This window comes from Electrona antarctica (genome assembly GCF_951216825.1).
Source record: "Electrona antarctica genome assembly, contig: scaffold_25, whole genome shotgun sequence".
NCBI classification, from domain to species: domain Eukaryota; kingdom Metazoa; phylum Chordata; class Actinopteri; order Myctophiformes; family Myctophidae; genus Electrona; species Electrona antarctica.
The window spans coordinates 4959963-4981836 of record NW_027637034.1 but is presented as its reverse complement, the minus strand read 5'-3'; the positions used below and the strand labels follow the sequence as shown (position 1 = coordinate 4981836).

General features: G+C 45.1%; 1 protein-coding gene across 1 annotated transcript in view; it reads left to right on the top strand.

Annotated features, from left to right (window-relative positions):
• Positions 1 to 1279: 1279 nt before the first annotated feature.
• Positions 1280 to 21874, top strand: part of LOC306919473 (uncharacterized protein) — a 227454-nt gene continuing 206859 nt past the window's right edge. Inside the window, exons 1-3 of the mRNA XM_079532243.1 lie at positions 1280 to 1407; positions 4582 to 4678; positions 6178 to 6399. The gene's annotated coding sequence lies outside the window, so the exon portion shown is untranslated. The remainder of the gene's footprint in view (positions 1408 to 4581; positions 4679 to 6177; positions 6400 to 21874) is intronic.

Below are 21874 nucleotides of genomic sequence, written 5' to 3'. Positions count from 1 at the left end.
GCTATTGATGCAGTGGATCAGGGCAAGTGGCAAAGTGGGCTGTGGACTATTGTGGACACGCTGAAGAATGTATTCTCTGAGCACAGACTCAGTTCACTTAATGCGGTCTGCAGGTTAATATCAGAATACTGATATGTTATTGATTTCAGCTGTTACAATTCCAAACATGCAAACATGACCCACTTTAATTACTTCAGTCTATATTAGTAGCTTAATGACTAGTACTAGCCTTTTTTATGTCCAATATTTGCATTTCAGTTCATAATCATAAAGTTAACATAACATATAAATGTATTTGAAATTAAATAAAAAATATTACTTTTCCGGATTCCAATTAAAAAATAGGTGAAAATAATTCAGGATTCCAATTTTAAAAAATAGCAAAAAAGCAGATCTACAAGCTCAAAATGCATCGCACTGCGACACGTTTTGAGCCCTTAGATCAGCTACTTTTGACTATATGCATTGTGGCCCTCTGGAGTGAGTTTGAAATATAGTGGCCCTCTCCATCATCAAAGTTGCCCACCCCTGCCCTATCCAATGTTGTTTTGTAGCCTACTGTGATGTTGGCAAATGGCAAGAATAGCACAGTAAAGATGATAATAATCTAATATGATGTGTGTAGTTCTTTATAGATCTAGCCTCTTAATTTTTATCTCAAAATGCACCAGATTGAAGCATTTTCATCGCAAATTTAAAGAAAAATCTGGAGCCCAGGGGGGGGAAGCCCCCCCGGACCCCCCCTGGCGGGGCAGTGCTATCATTCCAATATTGCATATGACCAGCTGAGTCATAGAACTGACACTGCCTGCTTGATTTAGCAACACAATATGTTTTTTTTTTTAAATATATCATATTAAAAAAAATCTCAATTGACCCCTCAGTCATTTTATCCTGGCGCCGGGCCTGGTATAAACAGAGTTACTGTATCATTTCATAGAGGTGTATACAAATAAATAATAACTTAATTTACCTCAGAAACTTCAAGCAATGGACCTTGGATATGGATTCCACTTTGTTAATCTGTTCAAAATGCTAATCTAATGAAACCATGGATACTTCTACTGTATACTGCATGAAGTAGGCCTACAGAAGAAAGGAGGGAATGGAAAGAACTGGATTAGCTGGAGTAAGAATAAAGGGAAAATGCTGCATAAGTATTACGGTATACCATGGCTCCCCCTACTGACAGTTTATGGTACGTACGCTCCAGTACTAGTGCGCATGTGCACACCCTTGTAGGGCAGCTGCCGCTAAAATCCACAGTATAAGCCTGGTTTGTTGAAACAGCACGTCGTCTCACTGTTGACACTTTAATATACCAAGAAAGCTAAATCGTTTCGTGGAAACAGTCGTCGTTAAGCAGCAGGAGGACGTTTGTTCTGCTCAACCACTGAAACACAGCAGGTAAGATGAACTGATTCACGTTGTGTTTCATCCGTTTGTCTTTATTGACTCATCTCTAGATGGAGGAGTCGTATTGTTCTTATATCTGCTTGCTTGTTAATAAATGCTATAAGTAAACAACCAGTAGTTGTACTAGTAGCAGCAGCAGCAGCAGCAATAATATAGGCTACATTGTTTGGTTGCATCTGCCACTATTATTAATGTAAGGTTCCTACCGGTTACGTCAGTGTGTCCTAGTATTTCAGTGGTTATTTTATAGACTTGAGCAAAGATGGAAAGAGATTCGCAACAGATTCGCTCTTCCGGGCTCAATAGCTCAGGAATGAAACATTCCTAAATCACAACAAATCTCATTCTTATCCTGATTAGATAAAAAACAAACTACAACTTGATTTGAATCCCAAAAAGCCAACCTCCGAGTTTAATAGATTATATGCATCTCAGCAGACGGTAAGATGAGCGGTTAGGGACCGTCTACAAAGTGCAACACCGAAAGTGAAAATATTCAATAACTTTATTTATATGCAGAGTATTACCACCAAATTTACATCACACGTCAATGGGGTACTTCTGATTGTACTACAGCATTTATTTGCGAAAAAAAAGGTACATTTATTTACATTTATTAGTGAATACATTTTCCCATTGACTTGAATAGGAACATCTAAAACTCCATTTCAGGTGCTTTTCTCTCGGAATTCGTATGGCCTACAGTCCAGAGGCCTACGCAACAAAATAATTACACAAGTTGGCCTCATGGTGGCGCTATAACAGACGACTTTACGTTTTGGCCTATAACTCTTGAACCATAGGTCGTAGAATAAAGAAATCGGTAACACTTGCTGACTATACGGAAATAATGATTAACTAACCCTTAAGTAATACATTAGTTAAGCATTAGAAAACATTACCTCATAGAGGCTACTATCATTAGTTAACCATGTTCCATTCGATTTCTAATGGATGCCTTGGCCTGGAAGAGAGGTCATCAGGTGGTCGCCAAACTTCTTAGAGTGTTTCAACCCTCAACCACTACACTCTCCAGTTGGCGGGTCAGCAGTGATTTGCCAAGTCACTGCCCCTCTCCTCCAGGCTTCCAGCTATAGACAAGTCCACGGAGGGGCACCCTGCACGCAGCCATCACCGAGGCGCAACCAGCACCGGGACAGAGAGCCACACCCGGCCAACAGGGAAGTGCGAAAAACCTGCCGGCCAGGTGCAGCAAACCAGCGCTGTAATAGTGTAATTACTATAATAGCGTGATAGTGTAATTAGTGTAATAGTATACTAGTGTTAGAGTGTAATTAGGGTAATTGTGTAATAGTGAAATTATGGTAATAGTGTAATCAGTGTAATAGTGTAATTAGTGCAACTGCAAACCTTATTATGAAAACCTGCAAACCCTGTCCGTCCATCGGTTGGTCGGTCGGTCACGCCTCCATATATGGTCATGTCTCGTGATTTTGGTTAATTTATATCATACATTTTTTTATCAATAACTTACCTCTTATGCATTGTAGCACCATGATGATCCCCATCGCCACTAGGGGGCTCCCCCTGGTCTTACTACAGAACTTAGTGTGGTAAAGTTTAATTTTGGTGAATTTGTATGTGGAATCTTGCTCAATAACTTACATCCTATTAAGTGTAGCTCCATGAAAATCCCTATCACCACTTTGGGGCTGCCCCTGGTCTTACTACAGCACTTAGTTTGGTGAAATATAAATGTTTGTAATTTTGTTGATTTATTATTTTACGTGTAGTAAGACCAGGGGGAGCCCAATAGTGGCGATGATCAAAATTCCCAAACAATTACAAAAACATTTATTTTTACCAAATGTGCTGTAGTATGACCATGGAGAGCCCCCTAGTGGTGATAGGGATTATCATGGTGCTACAATGTGTAAGAGGTAAGCTATTGATAAGAAGTGACGATAAAAATTAACCAAAATCACGAGACGTTTTCATAGTAATCTGCGACCTATAGTCACATTTACACTAATTACACTATAACACTAATTACACTATTACATTTATTACACTATTACACTAAGTACACTATTACCCTAATTATACTATTACACTTATTACACTATTACACTTATTACAGCTATTACACTAACCCTACCCGCCTATGAGCACTCATCCTGGGCACAGATTTGGCCAAAATGGGTCAGTCCAAAAATGACCCATAAAGCACCAGGGACCTCCGGAGAGACCCCTACCCGCCTTTGAGCACTCATCGTGGCCATATAATTGAGGAAATTGGCCCATGGGGAGTCAGGACAACCAGGGACGACCTCCAGAGAGACCGAGTCTGCTCACTAACCCTACCCGCGGCACCCGCCTATGAGCACTCATCGTGGGCATATATTTGGCTGATAAAAGTAGATCTATAAATTAAACCATGAAAGCCATGACACATGGTTAACTCGATGAAGTAATGTTTAACTAATGCTTAACTAATGTATTACTTAAGGGTTAGTTAATCATTATTTCCATATAGTCAGCAAGTGTTACCGAAACCTTTTTTCTACGACCTACGGTTCAAGAGTTATAGGCCAAAACGTAAAGTCTGCTGTTATAGCGCCACCATGTGGCCAACTTTGGCCTCAGGTTGGCCTCTGGACTGTAGGCCATACGACTTCAGAGAGAAAAGTATACCTGAAATGGAGTTTTAGAGGTTCCTATTCAAGTCAATGCACCAACCATTGAAATCTTACCAACAAAACATTCTGTATTATTGTGTGTCATTCAGGTAATGCATGCCATTGAAAATTGTTTTCCTGTCTTGTTCATGATCTGCAAAATTAGCCTCAAACCCACTTTAACAATGAGTGCTGCCTGATGGAGGTGATTTCAGGCTATTCCACTATGACTCGCGTCCGCTTTTGTTATCCATCTTGTAAGCGTTGTAAGCGTTAATGCTACCAAGCTAAAATAAGGCCAATCCTTGCTCTAGAAAACGCCAATGTTCCAATCGCAATCACCAGATAATCAGAAATGACCTCTGAACATCGGATAATAGTTCAAAACCACAGACAGTGGCGTTTTTGAGCGTTTCTGAGTGTGCGTGTGCATGTACACTTAAGTTAAACATGATTTCTTCACTAATAGTAATACATGAATCCCATAATCTCACGATTCTTATTCTCCTGATTCACTTGATTTCAGACCAGTGTGTGAAGTCCAGACTGAAAAATGAACTCTCCAGACTCAGCCAAGGATATTTATATTAAACAGGAGGAACCTGAAGACCACCCACACCTCAGTAAGTTTCATGTGCTCTTCCTTTTTTTTAATATTTTCTGTTCTTTAGGTCTGCCACAATGTCTTCCGCTGTCATCCACAGCAATTGAGAAGAAAAGGGTCCCACACACTGTCTTCACTTATAGAGCAGTAGTTTTATTCAGATGACGTTTCGGGGAAATTGGACCGTGCGGTACTAGGTTTGAGCTCTTCATTGGCCATTGGTTTTGTTAAATTTAGGTCAAAAAGATGATAAAAGCACGGAAAAACACGAAAATGTTGCGCGCATGGGCGCTATGGGGGCCCTGCAAAATATACCGGCCCAGGGGCCCTGGTGGGGGTTAATCCGTCCCTGTTCGCATGGTTACCGGCTCCGACGCACCTGTCCTTGTAGCTGTGCACGAGGCCTTTTCTCTACAATCCACAGCAATTGGAAGAACTTTATCAATGTGTTCAATTCATAAACTACGCAGTCAGTGAAATCTATGGTGTTAAAATGATGCTTCTAATAGTTAGGACTTGAGGGTAACGTGGATGCATGTGTGTTGTCAGGGAGAGTGTGTGTGTGTGTGTGTGTGTGTGTGTGTGTGTGTGTGTGTGTGTGTGTGTGTCTGTGCCCGCCCATCCGTCACGCACTGACTGTTCTTTTGGGAACATGGCCGAGGCACATGGAGACGGGAGCGCAAAATGATCCTTAATTAGTAGGCCTATACAATCTGTACTGCTAGAGATTAGGCTATCCGATCATCATATAAAATTTGTATGCTACTATGCACATGTCAGCTATACAGTTTATAGATCATGCTTAAGCATGTGTTTAAACAAGATGAAGAAAGTCTCCAGCACTTGGATCCCTGCACACAGTGACATCCCTCCATGTTTACGCACAGACAGAGAGAATACTCTGTACACTGCAGTGTTTTTACGTGTTTCCTTCAGCAAATTGATTAATGTGCTTATCTGACCATATTTCGATAAGGGCTTCGGTCTCCTCATTCGATCACGTCTATTCACGGTAAAGGGGACATATCGCTGTGTAAAATATCCCTTCTCCGTCTCCAACTTTACTCCTCATTCATCCGCCAGACCGCCACATTGTTTGCTTCATTTCCTTTATTTGATGCGATTGCATTCCCACCTGCACCGAATCGAAATCAAGTGTGATTGGAAGTGAAGCGAAACCCCCGTTTTTTTGGCGGAGTAGAATGCGGTTCTTTGATGCGCATTAGGATTCGAATGAGACTTCAAACAAAGCACACTTTCCGAAAATGTGCAGCAGGATTCGTTTTAAACGCAGTAAAGCTTTCTGGTGTGAAGGCGACCTACGTTGTAGCTTGCGGATGCAATTTACAATCGTATGGTCAGCAAGAGTTCTGCCCTAAAATGTCAATTTAATTTTCTTTGGTAAGGTTAATAGAGTTGGGATTAGGTATTGCCTTTACCTTCTGCAGATATTAATGTTATATTCTCCACTAGGGTTCAAGTTCATAGGAAAGTCATTATTCAATTCCTTCATTTCAGACCAGTGTGTGGAGTCCAGACTGCAGGTGAAGATGAACTCTCCAGACTCAGCCAAGGATATTTCTATTAAACACGAGGAACCTGAAGACATCTCTATTAAACAGGAGGAACCTGAAGACATCTCTATTAAACACGAGGAAACTGAAGACATCTCTATTAAACAGGAGGAACCTGAAGACATCTCTATTAAACAGGAGGAACCTGAAGACCACCCAGACCATAGTATGTATTTTCACTATACGATAATCTTGGCAAAAACAAATCAGGACAATGATAATATCTGGATAAAATAGGAACAAGAAACAAGTCCCCATGACTTTTTTTGTGTAATCCTTTTGGCCTAAATGTTTACTGTACCTTAATTACCCTAATCCAAAACTCGATGCTGAGTGCCAAGCGGGGAGACATTGGATCCTACCTTTATTGACCTGTTTCCTATAGCCCATAAGTTTTTGCGTTTTGTGTTTTGTGCATAATTTCCTTTTGCTGTTTTGCAAGAGAAACATGAAAACAAGCACAAATGAAAATGGCAGATCTGCAAGCTCACAGCGACACATTGTGAGGTTGTACATTGGCTATTTCGGCTATTTATTTCAAAAATAGAATAGTTCATTTTCTAACGTACCATAATATAATTGCTCTGTGAGGCATTGTGATGTTGTAGATTGGCTATTTCCAGCAAAGAGGTTTAGTAGTAGAATGAAAGGTCAAGTTTGAGTCAAGTATTGATGGTTTAAACAGTGACAATACACATTAACATAAATCCAACACAACAGTAATGACAGTGCTGTCAAATAAGTCTATGACAGTCTATTTCAGTGTAATAGTCAAAATCCCCACATATGGGAAAGCCCCTATATATGATGCCCAGGTCTCGTGACATCATGTGACGCCATCAGGGATGGAGATTCCTGATGTCATAGTAAATGTGACCTGCTGTCGCAATTAAGCCCATGGAGATCACATCAATACTGGCCAGCAACTCTACCTCTGACCTCAAACCATTAGATCACCATATATGGATATATGTCAGAACCTGTTCATACCTGTCCATATGTTGATCCTTCCCCATCCCTCTTCAATGTCTCACCCTTGACATTTAAACTCTAGACGGGCCTGCCCCAAAGTTATTAATGTAGCTGCGCAAATGAAGGCCCGGCCCTACATGGGCCCTCATCAAACCCTGTACACTCGTGATACTGCCCCCACTGCCGATGCTGTTGATCTGACCCCCCATGCCAAAGCACCAGCGCTCGCCCAGCAGTCTGCTGTCACCCAGGCGGATGCGTGCAAAGGGTGAGGTCGCTTCTCGCCCTCGGGCGTCTTACTGGTATTAAAGATAATTATTGTATTATAATATTCTGGGGAACCCGTCAAACCACCTTACTGTTACTGAGAACAACGGTCTAATAATATCCATTATAATTATATAGATTGAATAATTTTATAGTCAGTAGTTTAATAATTTATTTTTAACATTGTTTGAATGCATTTTACAATAGTGACTGCATGATTAAGTAAAGTGATCCTTGATATTGTATTGTATTGCCGTTTAAATGTTGTAGTTTGGGGTGCCAGACGGCTTTTCATCCGACAATATTTGAGGGTTAAATACCGTAACTCTCAGAACATGGGTGCATGTATTAAACCATGCACCCATAACTGTACAAATCACACCAAAAATGTAAATTCACAGTTAATTCAGACAAGCAATGGTTCACAGTCCAACAGAAAACTACACTGAGTCCTTATTTATAAATAATACGTCACAGGATTTATTTATAAAGTTCAGTTCACTTCAGTCCGTTGTAAAAACCAGCAACTTAAATAGTTCCCTTTTGTTCAACAAACGCACAATAAATAAGCTGTTTAATAAACAGGTCACCTCTCAAATAATAAAGAAAGAAACACAATAAATGTAGACATAAACCCACTCCCCAAATGCTCAGATCCTCCCTCTTCAAAAGACCAACATTGTTTGAGTCTATTACTCCACTCCACGGATGAATTCAAACAGTGAGTCTCCCCGCAGTGCCATGGCTTAGTGACAGGTCCTTGGTTTGGCTGTCTGTGCCTCTCGTTGCATTGTTCACCGGACGTGGCAAACGAGTAGCGCGCCGTGCAGATTTCGACCTGCCAACGCGAACACAGATCCCTTAGAAGGCGTTTTTAGAATCGTACTTAGTTTAGACCAGTCATTAGTCATACAACCTATCTCAAACCCTCACCCTAACCCTAACCTCCCACGGGGCATGAACTTTGAAAGCCAATTAGGATGGAATATGAAATGAAAACGTTTCAATACTGTGGTAGTGAAACGTACCAAACAGCTGAATATATTGAACACTTTCTGAACCCCCTGTCCATAAACATGCCAGCTATATCAGGGACACTTATGACTTTGTTAATAAAATCAAAGCCATAACTGTACCACAAAATGCATTTTTATATTTTTATTTTCAATCGATATTGATAGTTTGTACACAAACATCGAAACAGAAGCCGGTTTACAGGCAGTGAAGGAAGTCTTTAATGTCTGGGAAGTCGATCTCTATACTGTGGTTGAAGAACTGTGGTTGAAGAACGCCATTGTCTGATTTGTCTCCACACACACACCACACATCGACGAGTTGCTGTGCAGACTGCTTGAAATTGTTTCCTTTTAGATTAGGGGCTGAATAACCAGTTGCCCTCCCTGGTGGACACCAGGGGCAGACGGCCAACCAACGGAGTGCCCAGGTAATGAGGCGTGCTGGGGCGTCTGAGGCGTGCGGGGGCCTCAGCCGTCCGGGGGCCGGTGCGTGTACTTGGGCCTCACAGGATGGCCTCACAGTCCAATTTATATCCACACGCAGGGGTTGGTAGGATGAGTTGGTCCCGTTCCAGGCTACGCCCCGTGCCCGTGGCCTTTCCACCATTGATTCTTGGATGTCGCTCGCGCGTGCGCCCGTGTGACTCGCCAGTGACTGTGTGGCCTCCTCCACCGGGTCCCCTGCAGGCTGTGGGGGCAGTGGGGTGTCCCATGCGCTCGGCATAGGATGGGGGGCCTGGGGCTGTAGGGCCGGTGGAGGAGGGAGCCCGAAGGTGTAGGTAACGGGGAAGTCAGGGATTGGATTATTTGGATTGACAACATTGGTTATCCTGATCTGGACGGGCGGAGCGCCTGGTTTCCCGGGCCTGTTGGGATCCTCCTTCAACCTCAGTTTTAAATCAAATTCTACATTGTTGTAAATGTAGGTCATTGTGTACCGTCCCAATGCCTTCGCGGCTGTGAGGCCTACGGCGAGGAGCGGGGAGATATTCAGAGCAGAGGCAACCATGTCTGGGAAGTCGATCTCTATACTAGGGATGCCAAACGACTCATATTTGGCCAATCGATAAATCGAGGCCGCAAATCGACGAGTCGATCGACTTTTTTTCCTATTTATTTTCCATTATTTTTTTATTTTTGTTGTTGCTGCGCAGCAGTTGAGGAGAACGCAACTATGCATTCCTTTAAGCAACACAACTTCTGCAGCTGCATCCATATGTTTAGAATTTGCATCAATGATCAAAGCCCAATAATAAAAAATAAACTTTATTTTGTAAACAACGACACTGAAGGAGCAGCGGCGCTATCGGCTGCTATGCTATCAGCTAGTCCCAACTCAAGTGTCTGCAGCAGCCTGTCACAAGTCCCGTAATGAACTGATACGGGACGCACGTTGTTCCGTATTTTAATGTCGGGTCGGGGAATAAATACAGTATGAATGACGGCGGGATTTATTGAAGGCATGAGTCGAAAATCGAGTCGATTTTCAACTTTTTTCAACATCCCTACTCTATACTGTGGTTGAAGAACGCCATTGTCTGATTTGTCTCCACACACACACCACACATCGACGAGTTGCTGCGCAGACTGCTTGAAATTGTTTCCTTGGGGTCAAATAGAATCTCTGGATAAATTTGAAATTCAACATTTGATAGTTATAATTTCGTGATGAGAGAGAAATATTTTCCCAAATTCTTTTCCAATTGGTAGGCCGCTGCCAACTCTTTAAATCGACATTCCAGACTCTAGAGACACCCATTGGCGGACATGTAGATTATCTTAACTTCTTATACAAATAAGATACAAAACCTTCAGATTTGGGAATCTTAGTTATGTAAAGTGGGTGAACAGGTAGAGCATTTCTCCACGGCACCTCATGTGCTCGAATAATTCTCTTACCTGTAAATAGAAGAAAAAATAGGTTGTTGGTAAACCATAGCTGTTCCTAAGGTCTTCAAATGATCTTAAACCCTCATTATTGAATATGTCGGAGAAAGTATGGATGCCACAACTGGACCAGGATGGAAAGACCAAGGGTTTGCGTTCTAAGCACAATGACATGTTTTTAAAAATTGGTGTATGTGTGTGCCATTTGACATTCCATTTTCCAATTTGTTCAGCTTGTTGCCATATATGAATAGAATGGGATATGATAGGGCCAAATCTTGATTGGCAGTATTTGCTCGTTATGCGACTGAACAGAACTTAATTAAATGTGTAGGGTGTGACTATACTGCGTTCCATCATAAGCCATGGGATATTCTCTTCTTGGGAGAACCATTTCTCAAGTGAGCGGATGGCAAAATAAATATGATATAATTCTAAATTGGGTAATTAAAATCCACCTTGTTGTTTACTAGAATTGTATTCTTCAGTCTTGGTCGTTCCCCCTTCCAAATACATTTTGTAACCAGGCCCTGTATTTGGCTCCAGTAACGGGGAGGGGTAGGTAATGGAAGCTGAGAGGAATTACACAGGATATTACTAAATACTTTAATGTGGTGGCGGCGTTAGATGCTTCGACTACTGCACGTGCGATGATGCTGTTGGATGATGCACGCTCGCCACTGGGGATCCGTATCAACGCCTGCTCGCCAGTTTTCCCGACCTCACCACGCCCACGTTCTCGTCAGCGGTGGCTAAGCATGGCGTGGAGCATCATATTACCACTGTGGGCCCCTCAGTCTACGCTCGGGCCCGGCGCCTCGACTCGGCCAAACTGGCCAGAGAGGAGTTCTCCACTATGGAGCGCCTCGGCATTGTTCGGTGCTCGAACAGCCCGTGGGGCCGTCATATTCTCCAAGGTGGACCTGGTGCGTGGATATCACCAGGTGCCAGTGCATCCCCAAGACGTACCGAAGACGGCTGTCATCACCCCCTTTGGCCTTTTTGAATTCTTGCGAATGCCATTTGGCCTCAGGGGGGCGGCGCAGGCCTTTGTCTTTTTGGATGTAATTCTGATAGCGAGCGCATCCATCGACGAGTACATGGCACACCTCCGCCAGCTGTTTGGGCGGCTCAGTGAGCATGGACTCATAGTCAACCCAGCCAAGTGCCAGTTTGGGCTGTCATCCATCACTTTCCTGGGACACCAAGTCACTCCACGTGGAGCGGCCCCCCTGCCCGCTAGGGTGGATGCCGTCAACCGTTTTCCTCGTCCCCGCATGGTGCAGTCTCTACAAGAGTTTCTGGGCATGGTGAACTTTTACAACCGCTTCCTGCCCCATGCTGCCCACCTAATGCGACCCTTGTACGAGGCCCTGTGGGGCAAAGCGGCCAAGGATGACTTGGACTGGTCCCCGGAGATGTGCACAGCCTTCGAGTCTGCCAAGACCGCGCTGGCCAACGCAGCTCTGCTCGCGCACCCGTCTCCCTCTGCCCCGGTCGCACTTACAACAGATGCCTCTGACTATGCAGTGGGGGCGGTGTGCGAGCAGTGGGTCGGCGGTGCCTGGCAGCCGCTGGCCTTCTTCAGCAGGCAGCTCCGAGACGCCGAGCGCAAATACAGCACCTTTGATAGAGAACTTCTGGGTCTGTTCCTTGCCACCAGACACTTTAGGTTCCTGTTGGAAGGACGCCAGTTCACCGCATTCGTGGACCACAAACCACTGACTTTCTCCATGACGAAGACGTCAGAGCCATGGTCTGGGCGTCAGCAGCGTCAGCTCTCGGCGATCTCCGAGTTCACCACGGATATCCAACATGTGGCGGGGAAAGATAACCTGGTCGCCGACTGCCTGTCCCGGGCAGTTGCGGCATCCGTCCACTTGGGGATTGATTATGCCGCCATGGCGGCGGATCAGGCCACGGACACGGAAATGCAGGACTACCGGTCGGCTCCTACCGCACTGCAGCTGGAGGACGTGGTGTTCAACGCAGCCGACGCCACTCTCCTCTGCGATGTCTCCACTGGTCGACCGCCTCCCATGGTGCCTACTGCCTGGAGGCGCCGGGTTTTCGACACCGTCCACAGACTTTCCCACCCTGGTGTGAAGGCCTCCACCAAGCTGGTGGGGGCCAAGTTTGTTTGGCCTGGACTGAGGAGAGACATTAATGCCTGGGTTGGCTCATGTGTGGCGTGCCAGCGCGCCAAAGTCCACCGACACACCAAGGCCCCTTTGGCACCGTTTGTGGTGCCTGAGAGGCGGTTCGACCACGTAAATGTGGACCTGGTGGGCCCCCTGCCCGCCTCCCGTGGATTTACCCACCTCTTCACCATGGTGGACAGGACCACCAGGTGGCCGGAGGCCGTGCCTCTGTCCTACACTACGGCAGCGGAAGTTACTCGGGCTTTCATCGGGTGCTGGGTGGCCCGCTTTGGCACGCCTGGGGACATCACGAGCGACCGGGGTCCTCAGTTCACCTCGGAGCTCTGGACGGCAGTTGCTGAGCACCTGGGTGTGAAGATTCACCGCACTACGGCGTACAACCCGCAGGGCAATGGTATTTGTGAGCGGTTCCACCGGGACATGAAGGCCTCTCTTCGGGCCGTCCTTACAGACAGCAGCTGGGCTGACCGCCTCCCCTGGGTCATGCTTGGAATTCGCTCTGCCCCCAAGGAGGACCTCCAAGCTTTGTCCGCCGAACTGGTGTATGGTCAACCACTGCGGGTCCCGGGGGAGTTTCTTCCGGATGCCACAGCTCCCTGGTCGGCCGCCGTTCATCGAACTATGTCCCGGGGTGTCGCCGAAGCCCTGATCCCTATTCCGACATCTCGCCACTGCCTCCCCCAGTCCTACGTCCCCAAGGATCTGCCGTCGTCCAGGTACGTCTTCATCCGGCACGACAGTCATCGCTCTCCACTGCAGCCCCCCTACGATGGACCCTACCGTGTTCTGGAGGTGGGCGTTAATAACTTTGTTGTGGACATGGGAGGCAGGCCTGAGCGGATCGCTATAGACCGCCTCAAGCCTGCGCACTTGGATGTCGACGGGCCGGTTCTGTTGGCCCTGCCCCCGCGACGGGGGCGCCCGCCTGTGTCTGGCCCAGGCCCTGCTCCGACCTCTGTCCCTGTCCCTGCCCCGGCCCCTTCCCCTCCCCTCCCCCCGCCCCTTCCCCTCCTGCCAAGCGCAGTCGGTTCGGCCGCTTGATCCCAACCCCCCCCCCCCCCCCCCGCGTTGAACATTTGCTGCTGGACTGTTTGATTGTTCATTTACAGTATTATTATAATTTTTTGCACTTTTCAGCACTATTTTGTTGGTGAATTCTGGGGGGGCCTGTGTGGTGATCCACATATAGAGACTTGCAGAGACATTCACCAAAAGGGACATTGTGCCTTTAAGAGGATGATGAGGATGAAGGGCGCAGTTCAGACTAGTGTTTCCGGTTCCGGGTAAACTAGTAGTTGTGTGTTGTTATTGTTCTGACTCTGATGCTGCTACAGTGTAATGCTATACGTTTGGGATTAAGTAAACTACCTCGACACAACTCCGTCTCCTGTCTTGCTGTTACTTACCCCACAACCCACTATTTTGAATTATACATATTTTCTTATGTCAGCGCTCCAGGCCAAACCATGCCGTTGTTTTTCACGAAATGTGGCAATATGTTAGAGGGCTATGTCACCCTGCTTAGACACAAAGCCCACAACCATTGGACAAAGGGTGGCACTGTAGCACTCAACCACCAGCTGATGAACCACCAGTAATAATTACTAGGTAATTAGTACTAATACATAGATAATAATTTAGACTACCTGATGTTGGTGTCCTATCGGTGGTGGACAAAGTAGCCTACGTATGCTCAAGTATTCCTTTTAATGACAAATTAGTGAAATTACAAAGTACTTTTTCCATTTAATATCAATGCTTCATGGATTCAAATTGTCAAAAGTGTGCAAATAGCTTATCTGTCTGTCTGTCTGTCTGTCTGTCTGTCTGTCTGTCTGTCTGTCTGTCTGTTGTCACAGCCCCTGTAGTTGGCCTACTAGGGCCTTTGTGTATTCCTATAGGCCTAGGTCTTTGCTTCCCACGGGCCTTGAGCAATTGCCAATCAATTGCCTGGCCAGTGGTCCCAGTGTGTTCTATATCTGTTGTATTGTGTTTTTATATGGACATAGTGTTGGGTGCTGGCACATATGCACACATGGCATCAACGCATGGTGCTGTGTTCTGGCACACTATACACTCTGTCTTTCTTTTATCTTTATTGTATTGTATTGCATTGTATTGTACTGTATGTGTCATTGTATGTTTCGTTTTACTACCATTTTAAGAGCCTGCTCAGGGACTACAGATGTAAATTAGCTTATGGCTAACTTTACATGGAAGTGAAAACTGAAATGTTGATTAATGAGCATTATACCACAGGTCGTTTCGAGGAAGCAATCTGATTGGTTGAAACAGCCTTCTAGCCATGGGTTAAACCAGCACCATTCACCACCTAATCAAAACAAAGAATTCAGCTGCTGTTTTCCCAGAGCGCTAGCAAACTCGGTGGCTAGGCTAGCTAGTTTCTTGGGACATTTGTGGTAGTAGTGACTACATCTGTCATTAAAAAATATATTTTTTCTTAGTTTTAAGGGTAACTGTGGTATAATTGCAATATTACACTCGAGGGTGTGGGTTAACGTGATTATTGCCACGACAGGGATGCGGTGAGGAACGAGACGGAATCGAGTTCCGCAAGCATCACTGAAGTCACTCTCGTGTAATATTGCTTAATTGTCCCTGTCAAATAAATAAATAAATAAAGGGCCGGCCTAACTCAATTAAATTTAATTCATAGGAGCTTTATTGGCATGAGCAAACATAAACACAAACGTTTACATTGCCAAAGCAAAAGTGGAACAAAACAATCAAGATAAAACAATACAATAAACATGTAAACAGAGCTGTGTTATATTATATTAACACTTTGAGTAATACTATCTTGTGAGACTATAAAAGATTGTGCATTTTCTGTCAGAGATAGTTAGCCTATACATTAGAGACGTTTTATACTTTTGAAAGTTAACAGCAGTATTTCAATGTTTTAAACATGTTATAGGCCTAAACATTTGGTGGTTTTCAAACTCTCCTTGGGTGATTGTAATCCGTGCAGGGAAGTACATGTCTCTGATGTCTTGGTACAGTGGACAGACGGTTAGGAAGTGTAGCTCAGTCTCTACCTCGTTTTGTGTGCAGTGTGTGCATAGTCTGTCTTCTCTTGGGAGCCAGTTCTCTCTCTCTCTCCTTCCATGAGAGCAGCAGCATTTGTTTGCACCATTCAACACCCTACATTACATTTACCACACATCCACTCACTTACACTACTGATCTACTGATTAACACAAGCCACTTAATACTTTAGTATTGTTTGATGCATACGTTTATTATATTGTAAATAAATATTGGTTTGTGCACTTTTAAACAGCTGTGTGTCTTCCTCCTTTGTTATGGCCCAAGAGCCAGGTCATAACACTATCTATCTATCTATCTATCTATCTATCTATCTATCTATCTATCTATCTATCTATCTATCTATCTATCTATCTATCTATCTGACAGTTACAAACCTCCACCACCAGGGGGCGAAAGGCATTAAGGCAACAGTGCCTGGATTCTTTATTGCGCATGCGTGAAAACTTTGACCCGGTCGGAAGTACTTGTTTGCATCACGTGGCCACGCCGTGACGCCAGTTGTTTCCCACGTATGTATGTTGTTGAACAAACATGTTGTCGTGCCTCTCGGGAATTGTTGATATTTGTGCCTTTATTACACATTCTATATTACAGTAGGAACAGAAAGCTTGGTGGAAATGTCTCCTAAAGGAGGTGAAAAGCGTCAAATGGAGTCTGTACGGCTGAAGATAAATGAACAGCTAGCGTCGGTGGGAGAGGAGATATTGTTTGTTGTGGACAAACGGTAGCGTGGCGCTGCTGATGTGTGTAGTGTGGAGCTTAGCGTCAGAGTGTTTGTGTTGGAGCGCCTCAGCGCGGTGGGAGAGTTCATGGTCAACCTCTTCCAGAGAGAGATGGAGACACTAGAAACTCTGCTGGAGACACAAAACAAACGGCTGGATATTGATTTTGATATGGACATCGATCTACACACTGCAGGTTAGTAGACTCTGAACAACACCAGAGCTTAGCCACAAGTAGCATTAAGCTAGCTGAACTGAACTACATTTACCAGTAGTTATACTAGCCCTGAAACATGTTGTTCATACTCCATATCCAACAGAAAAAAGGTGCAAAGAGGAATTGTAATTCCACGAAAAAATATGTAGGCCTATTATGTTACACAAAAGTCCACTTGAATAATCAAACTGAAAAGGTCAAATTAATAGCTCCAAAATAATAATAATAATTTGTATGCTAGTAAGTAGGTATGAAATAAGGTAAACAACTGTATGCCAGCCTCACCAAACATTTTCCATTGTTCTCAAAAGGCATGTCAAGAGACCTTAAACAGGCTACCCCACTTGACATTGACATGACATACTAAGTTTCTAATTAGAGTGGAGGCTTCTATTAATCCAAATTATAACTATCTTTTCCAAAACAATATTTGATATATATATGAAAATAAACATTATGAAAGAAGTGAACAAATAAATAAAACAAAAATGGCGCCAACAGTTTTATGCAATCGCTACATTTACATGGAAAACGTGTACATAAACATTCAGATTTCAAACAAAGTCCTCACCACATGTGCCACGGGTGTTAGACATTTGCTGGTATTAGGGGCACGGTGGCACAGTTGGTAGTGCTGTCGCCTCACAGCTAGAAGGTCCTGGGCTCCCGCTGGGTGCTGGTGGCGTGTTTCCCCCTCCGCGTCATCAGTGCCCATACCCGAGGCGGGGTTGGCGAAAGGGCCTTTCTGTGTGGAGTTTGCATGTTCTCCCTTGCATGTTCTCCCTGTGTCCCCTAGGGTAGGTACCCTCACAAAAACATGCAGTAATCCTGGTCTCTAAACTGCCTCCCCCTGGCCAGCCGGGGCGCCTGATGGAGGGGTAAGGAACTGGTTGGAATAACGTGTTCCTTCCACGTGCTACGTCCAACCAGGGAAACTCCCCCCTGTCAGGTGTAAAGGAGCAACTTGGACACTCAGGCATGAAGGAAGCATGAGTTCAAGTCTGTTGCTCTCCCCATATATGTGGACTAGGTTGGCGGAGGGTGTGTAGAGCCCAGGATCACATTAGATAATTGACACAGGGGTAAAAAATTATAAAAAAAAGAAATTTGCTGGTACAGCGATTAGCATTGCTGCATCCTGCGTTGTTTAATAGAAATGCCTTTTATTACACAACGCGGGATGCAGCAATACTAATCGCTGTACCAGTACATTTCTAACACCCGTGGCACATGTGAGTACTTTATATTTGAAATCTGAATGTTTATGTACACGTTTGCTCTGTAAATGTAGCGATCGTGTAAAACAGGCGGAAGTTAAGCCATGCCGCTCGTGAAGTACGAGCGTCATGTGAACCATGGCTATAGTTATACTAGCCCTAGAATGTCTGTGATCATACATAAATTACATATATTCCTGTATACACAGCCATAGATCGGATGCCTCCGCTCCCAGTGAGCAAGGAGACATGGGCGGCATAAATGTGCTCCACGCTCCGGAGTGAGATATTGTCCTCTAGTTTCACAACCATGTAAAAGTTCTAAGGGCGAGGGGTCCGGAATGACAGCTGGACTTCCCTTTATGACAGTCACTCGCAGGGCAGGGTTTTCTTCTGCAGCCTAGGCTCCAGAGTCGGAGGCACGGCGTGCAGAGTGCCTTTTTAAATCCATTCTCTGCAGCTGTAAGAAATTAATTAATATCAAACCGAAAGAGTAGTAGGTTACATTAAGTGTAGGTTACATTAATGAAAAATCGGTGAAATAATGTCGGCATCGGTGCCACAAATGACGGATACATCGTTGAGACCGATGTCGGGCACTACTCACAACGCCTTGCTCTGTGAGGCATTGTGAAGAGACTCGAGACATTTTTAAAACGATGGTTATCCTGACAAAACAAATAGTAGAATAAATGTCATCTTTGAGTTGACAAAAGCACTTTGAGTTGCTCTGCTGATGCTACCTTCGCTCTCCTCCTTCTGTCTGTGTGTAAAGAGGTTTCATCTGAATATGAGGAGAGGAGATCCAGTCTGGTCCAGGAGGAACCACAACCTCCACAACATCAGGAGAGGAGATCCAGTCTGGTCCAGGAGGAACCACACCCTCCACAGATTAAAGAGGAACAACAGGAGAGGAGTTCCAGTCTGGTCCAGGAGGAACCACACCCTCCACAGATTAAAGAGGAACAACAGGAGAGGAGATCCAGTCTGGTCCAGGAGGAACTACAACCTCCACAGATTAAAGATGAACAGGAAGATGAGACTGGTGAGTCAACTTTGACATTACTACGTAGGAATATGTGGTGCAAGACTCTCTCAGGTAAAACAAATGTATGTAATGTAATTATATTAGTGTTATTCTAACAAGACTAAAGGGTCATTCAGCAACTGTAACGATAAAGATATAATTTGGTAACTCATGGCCCCCCAAAAGACAGACAGACACACAGCATGTTGTTTCCGCTCGTGCTGCTACAAAAGTATAGTTTTATACTTAAAGTATAAGTTTGAACCCATAATCATGTATAGATCATGTAAGATTTTTGGCATAAATGGTGAGGAAAAAGAGAAAGAAGAAATAACTTGTGTGTGCGTGAGACCATTTAAAGCACGAGACATGGTACGTGCACCACTGGACCACTCAAAGGGTTAAGTGATCTATCTAATCTCTTAGACTGTCACTCATCTGTTCTAATCATCAATCAGCACCAGACACAGTGGTGGATTCTTGAGGCACAATGGTTCTGTAGGCTCCACCTGGGCAACGGTGGTTCTGTAGGCTCCACCTGGGCAACGGTGGTTCTGTAGGCTCCACCTGGGCAAACGTGGTGCTGCAGGCTCCACCTAGGCAATGGTGGTTCTGCAGGCTCCACATGGGCAACGGTGGTTCTGTAGGCTCCACCTGGGCAACGGTGGTGCTGCAGGCTCCACCTGGGAAACGGTGGTTCTGTAGGCTCCACCTGGGCAACAGTGGTGCTGCAGGCTCCACCTGGGCAACGGTGGTTCTGTAGGCACCACATGGGCAACGGTGGTGCTGCAGGCTCCACCTGGGCAACGGTGGTTCTGCAGAGTCCACATGGGCAACGGTGGTGCTGCAGGCTCCACCTGGGCAACGGTGGTACTGCAGAGTCCACATGGGCAACGGTGGTGCTGTAGGCTCCACCTGGGCAACGGTGGTTCTGTAGGCTCCACCTGGGCAACGGTGGTTCTGTAGGCTCCACCTGGGCAACGGTGGTTCTGTAGGCTCCACCTGGGCAACGGTGGTACTGCAGAGTCCACAAGGGCAACGGTGGTTCTGTAGGCCAGTGTTTCCCAACCTGTGTACCGCGGTACTTTACTGTGCCGTTTGATGTGTCCAGGTGTTCCGCCTGATTTGACCGAAAATTTAACACTAACCCTAACACTTAAACCCTCCCCCGAAAGCAATAGCTATTGAGCTGCAGGATTCCTATTGTTGCGTCGTAGTTGTTGTCACACGTCTAATTAATTAGACGTGCGACAACAACAACCATGGAACAATAGACTCTAACGACCATCGGCCATAGGAATGTTAATCACTAGTGGTGTCAAATCTGCCAAGTCTGGATCGGTCAAAATAGCGTCTGCATCGGACGTTGGTTCGATCCTAAAGTTGTGAACTAACTGCGGGAAAAACACAGATGTACAAGCCCAAAGCGCTGTGCATTACGACGGGTAGATAACGTGTAGATCTGCTACTTCCAGCGCAGTAAGGACGCATGCTTATGACGCTCATTAACTATGCATCAGCAGCCAGGGACAGTCACAAGTTACAATACACGAGCAGCAGACGGGATGCACAGACAGATCCGACACAACTTTATTGCACACATCTGTGCTTTCATCCACGCTTCCATAGCCTTTTAAATCGTATTTCCCATCCACGGGCACAAGCAGTTTCCACCCGATCTGTGGTGGTGTTCTGTTGTCTGACGAGGGAAGCTACTAGCTAGTCGCTAGCATGGGAGCTAACGTTAGTTTAACTTCCATATAGTTAGAAGGAGTTAGAAGGAGTCCTCCTTAATAACACTATGTACTTTCCATCCGTTCCCCAACCCCTCACACTCGCTGCTGCGTTTACACGGGCAGACACAAAGACGAATGGGAATGATAGACTGCATCGTTGCGTCTGCCCGTGTTTAATGGTCAGGGTTTCACTGTCCACAGCACAGGCAGACCTGTCAAAACTATGCACTTCCCAAAACTCAGAGACATGCCACCACCTATAAATTCAAACCCACTTTCATTAGTTTTTTTCCATAGTCTTAGTTTTTCTCTAATAAAGTTGTTTTTAAAAAGCTCACTGCTCAGGTCAAATAGGCCTATTGATATGCAAATGTGATTAATTGAGATTAATTAATCACAAAGCCTCCAATTAACTAGAAAGGTCGCAATTTAAAAAAATTGCAAAGTGTGGTTGCCGCAGTGGCTTACATATGCCCCTCCCACTGATATTGCCAGCCAATTATAATAATAATAATAGGTCATAGAATTTGCATAGGCCCCTCCCAATAATTTCGCTTGCAAATTACAATGTCATCTCACCCCTGTGAAAATAACTTTTGAGTGGTGCAACCACTCCTATCTAGCTTTGTGTGTCCCTGGGTCTGTCCCTGGCTGGCTGGCTGGCTGGGTCTGTCCGAGCACGAAAAATAGCGTTTGGTTGGTTTTCACAAATAACTGTAGCCTATATATGATGATTTGAGGTGTTACAGTACAGTGAAGGTACAGTACAGTAGAGGGACCCCCTGGGGGACCCCCACACTGTAACTCTGTCATTTCTCGACTGTTTCGGACGCGGGCTGGCTCGCCGGAACCGGGCTGGCACCCTGGCCGCGTTCCTGTGGGTCTGGGACCCACAGGACCCTGGGGACCCTGGGGACCCCTGGGGACCCCCACACGGAGTTGCGCCACTAACTTCATACGAGTGTGATTTTCTGCAACAAGCGGTTACATCTTTCGCATTTGCGGCGCCCCCTATGGATGAAAATAGAATCGCTTTTGGCTTTTGGTTGATTAAACCACCCACGACATCTGATTCAAATTTGGGATGGATTGGACATTCCGTTCGTGATTTTAGGCATTTTTTGTAAAATAGGCCCCTCCCGCTAACTTCGGACGACGATTAAGGCCGAACGATACAGACAAAAAAAATTCAAAAAATCTGAAAAAAAATTAAACGCGGTCCGATAGGTCCAGAGATCATGTGTACCGATTTCTGTGAGATTCGGACCAAATCTGTAGAATCAGAAAATAAAAGTGTGTTTTGAAGAAAATTCAAAATGGCGGAAAATCTATCCTGACGCAAATGG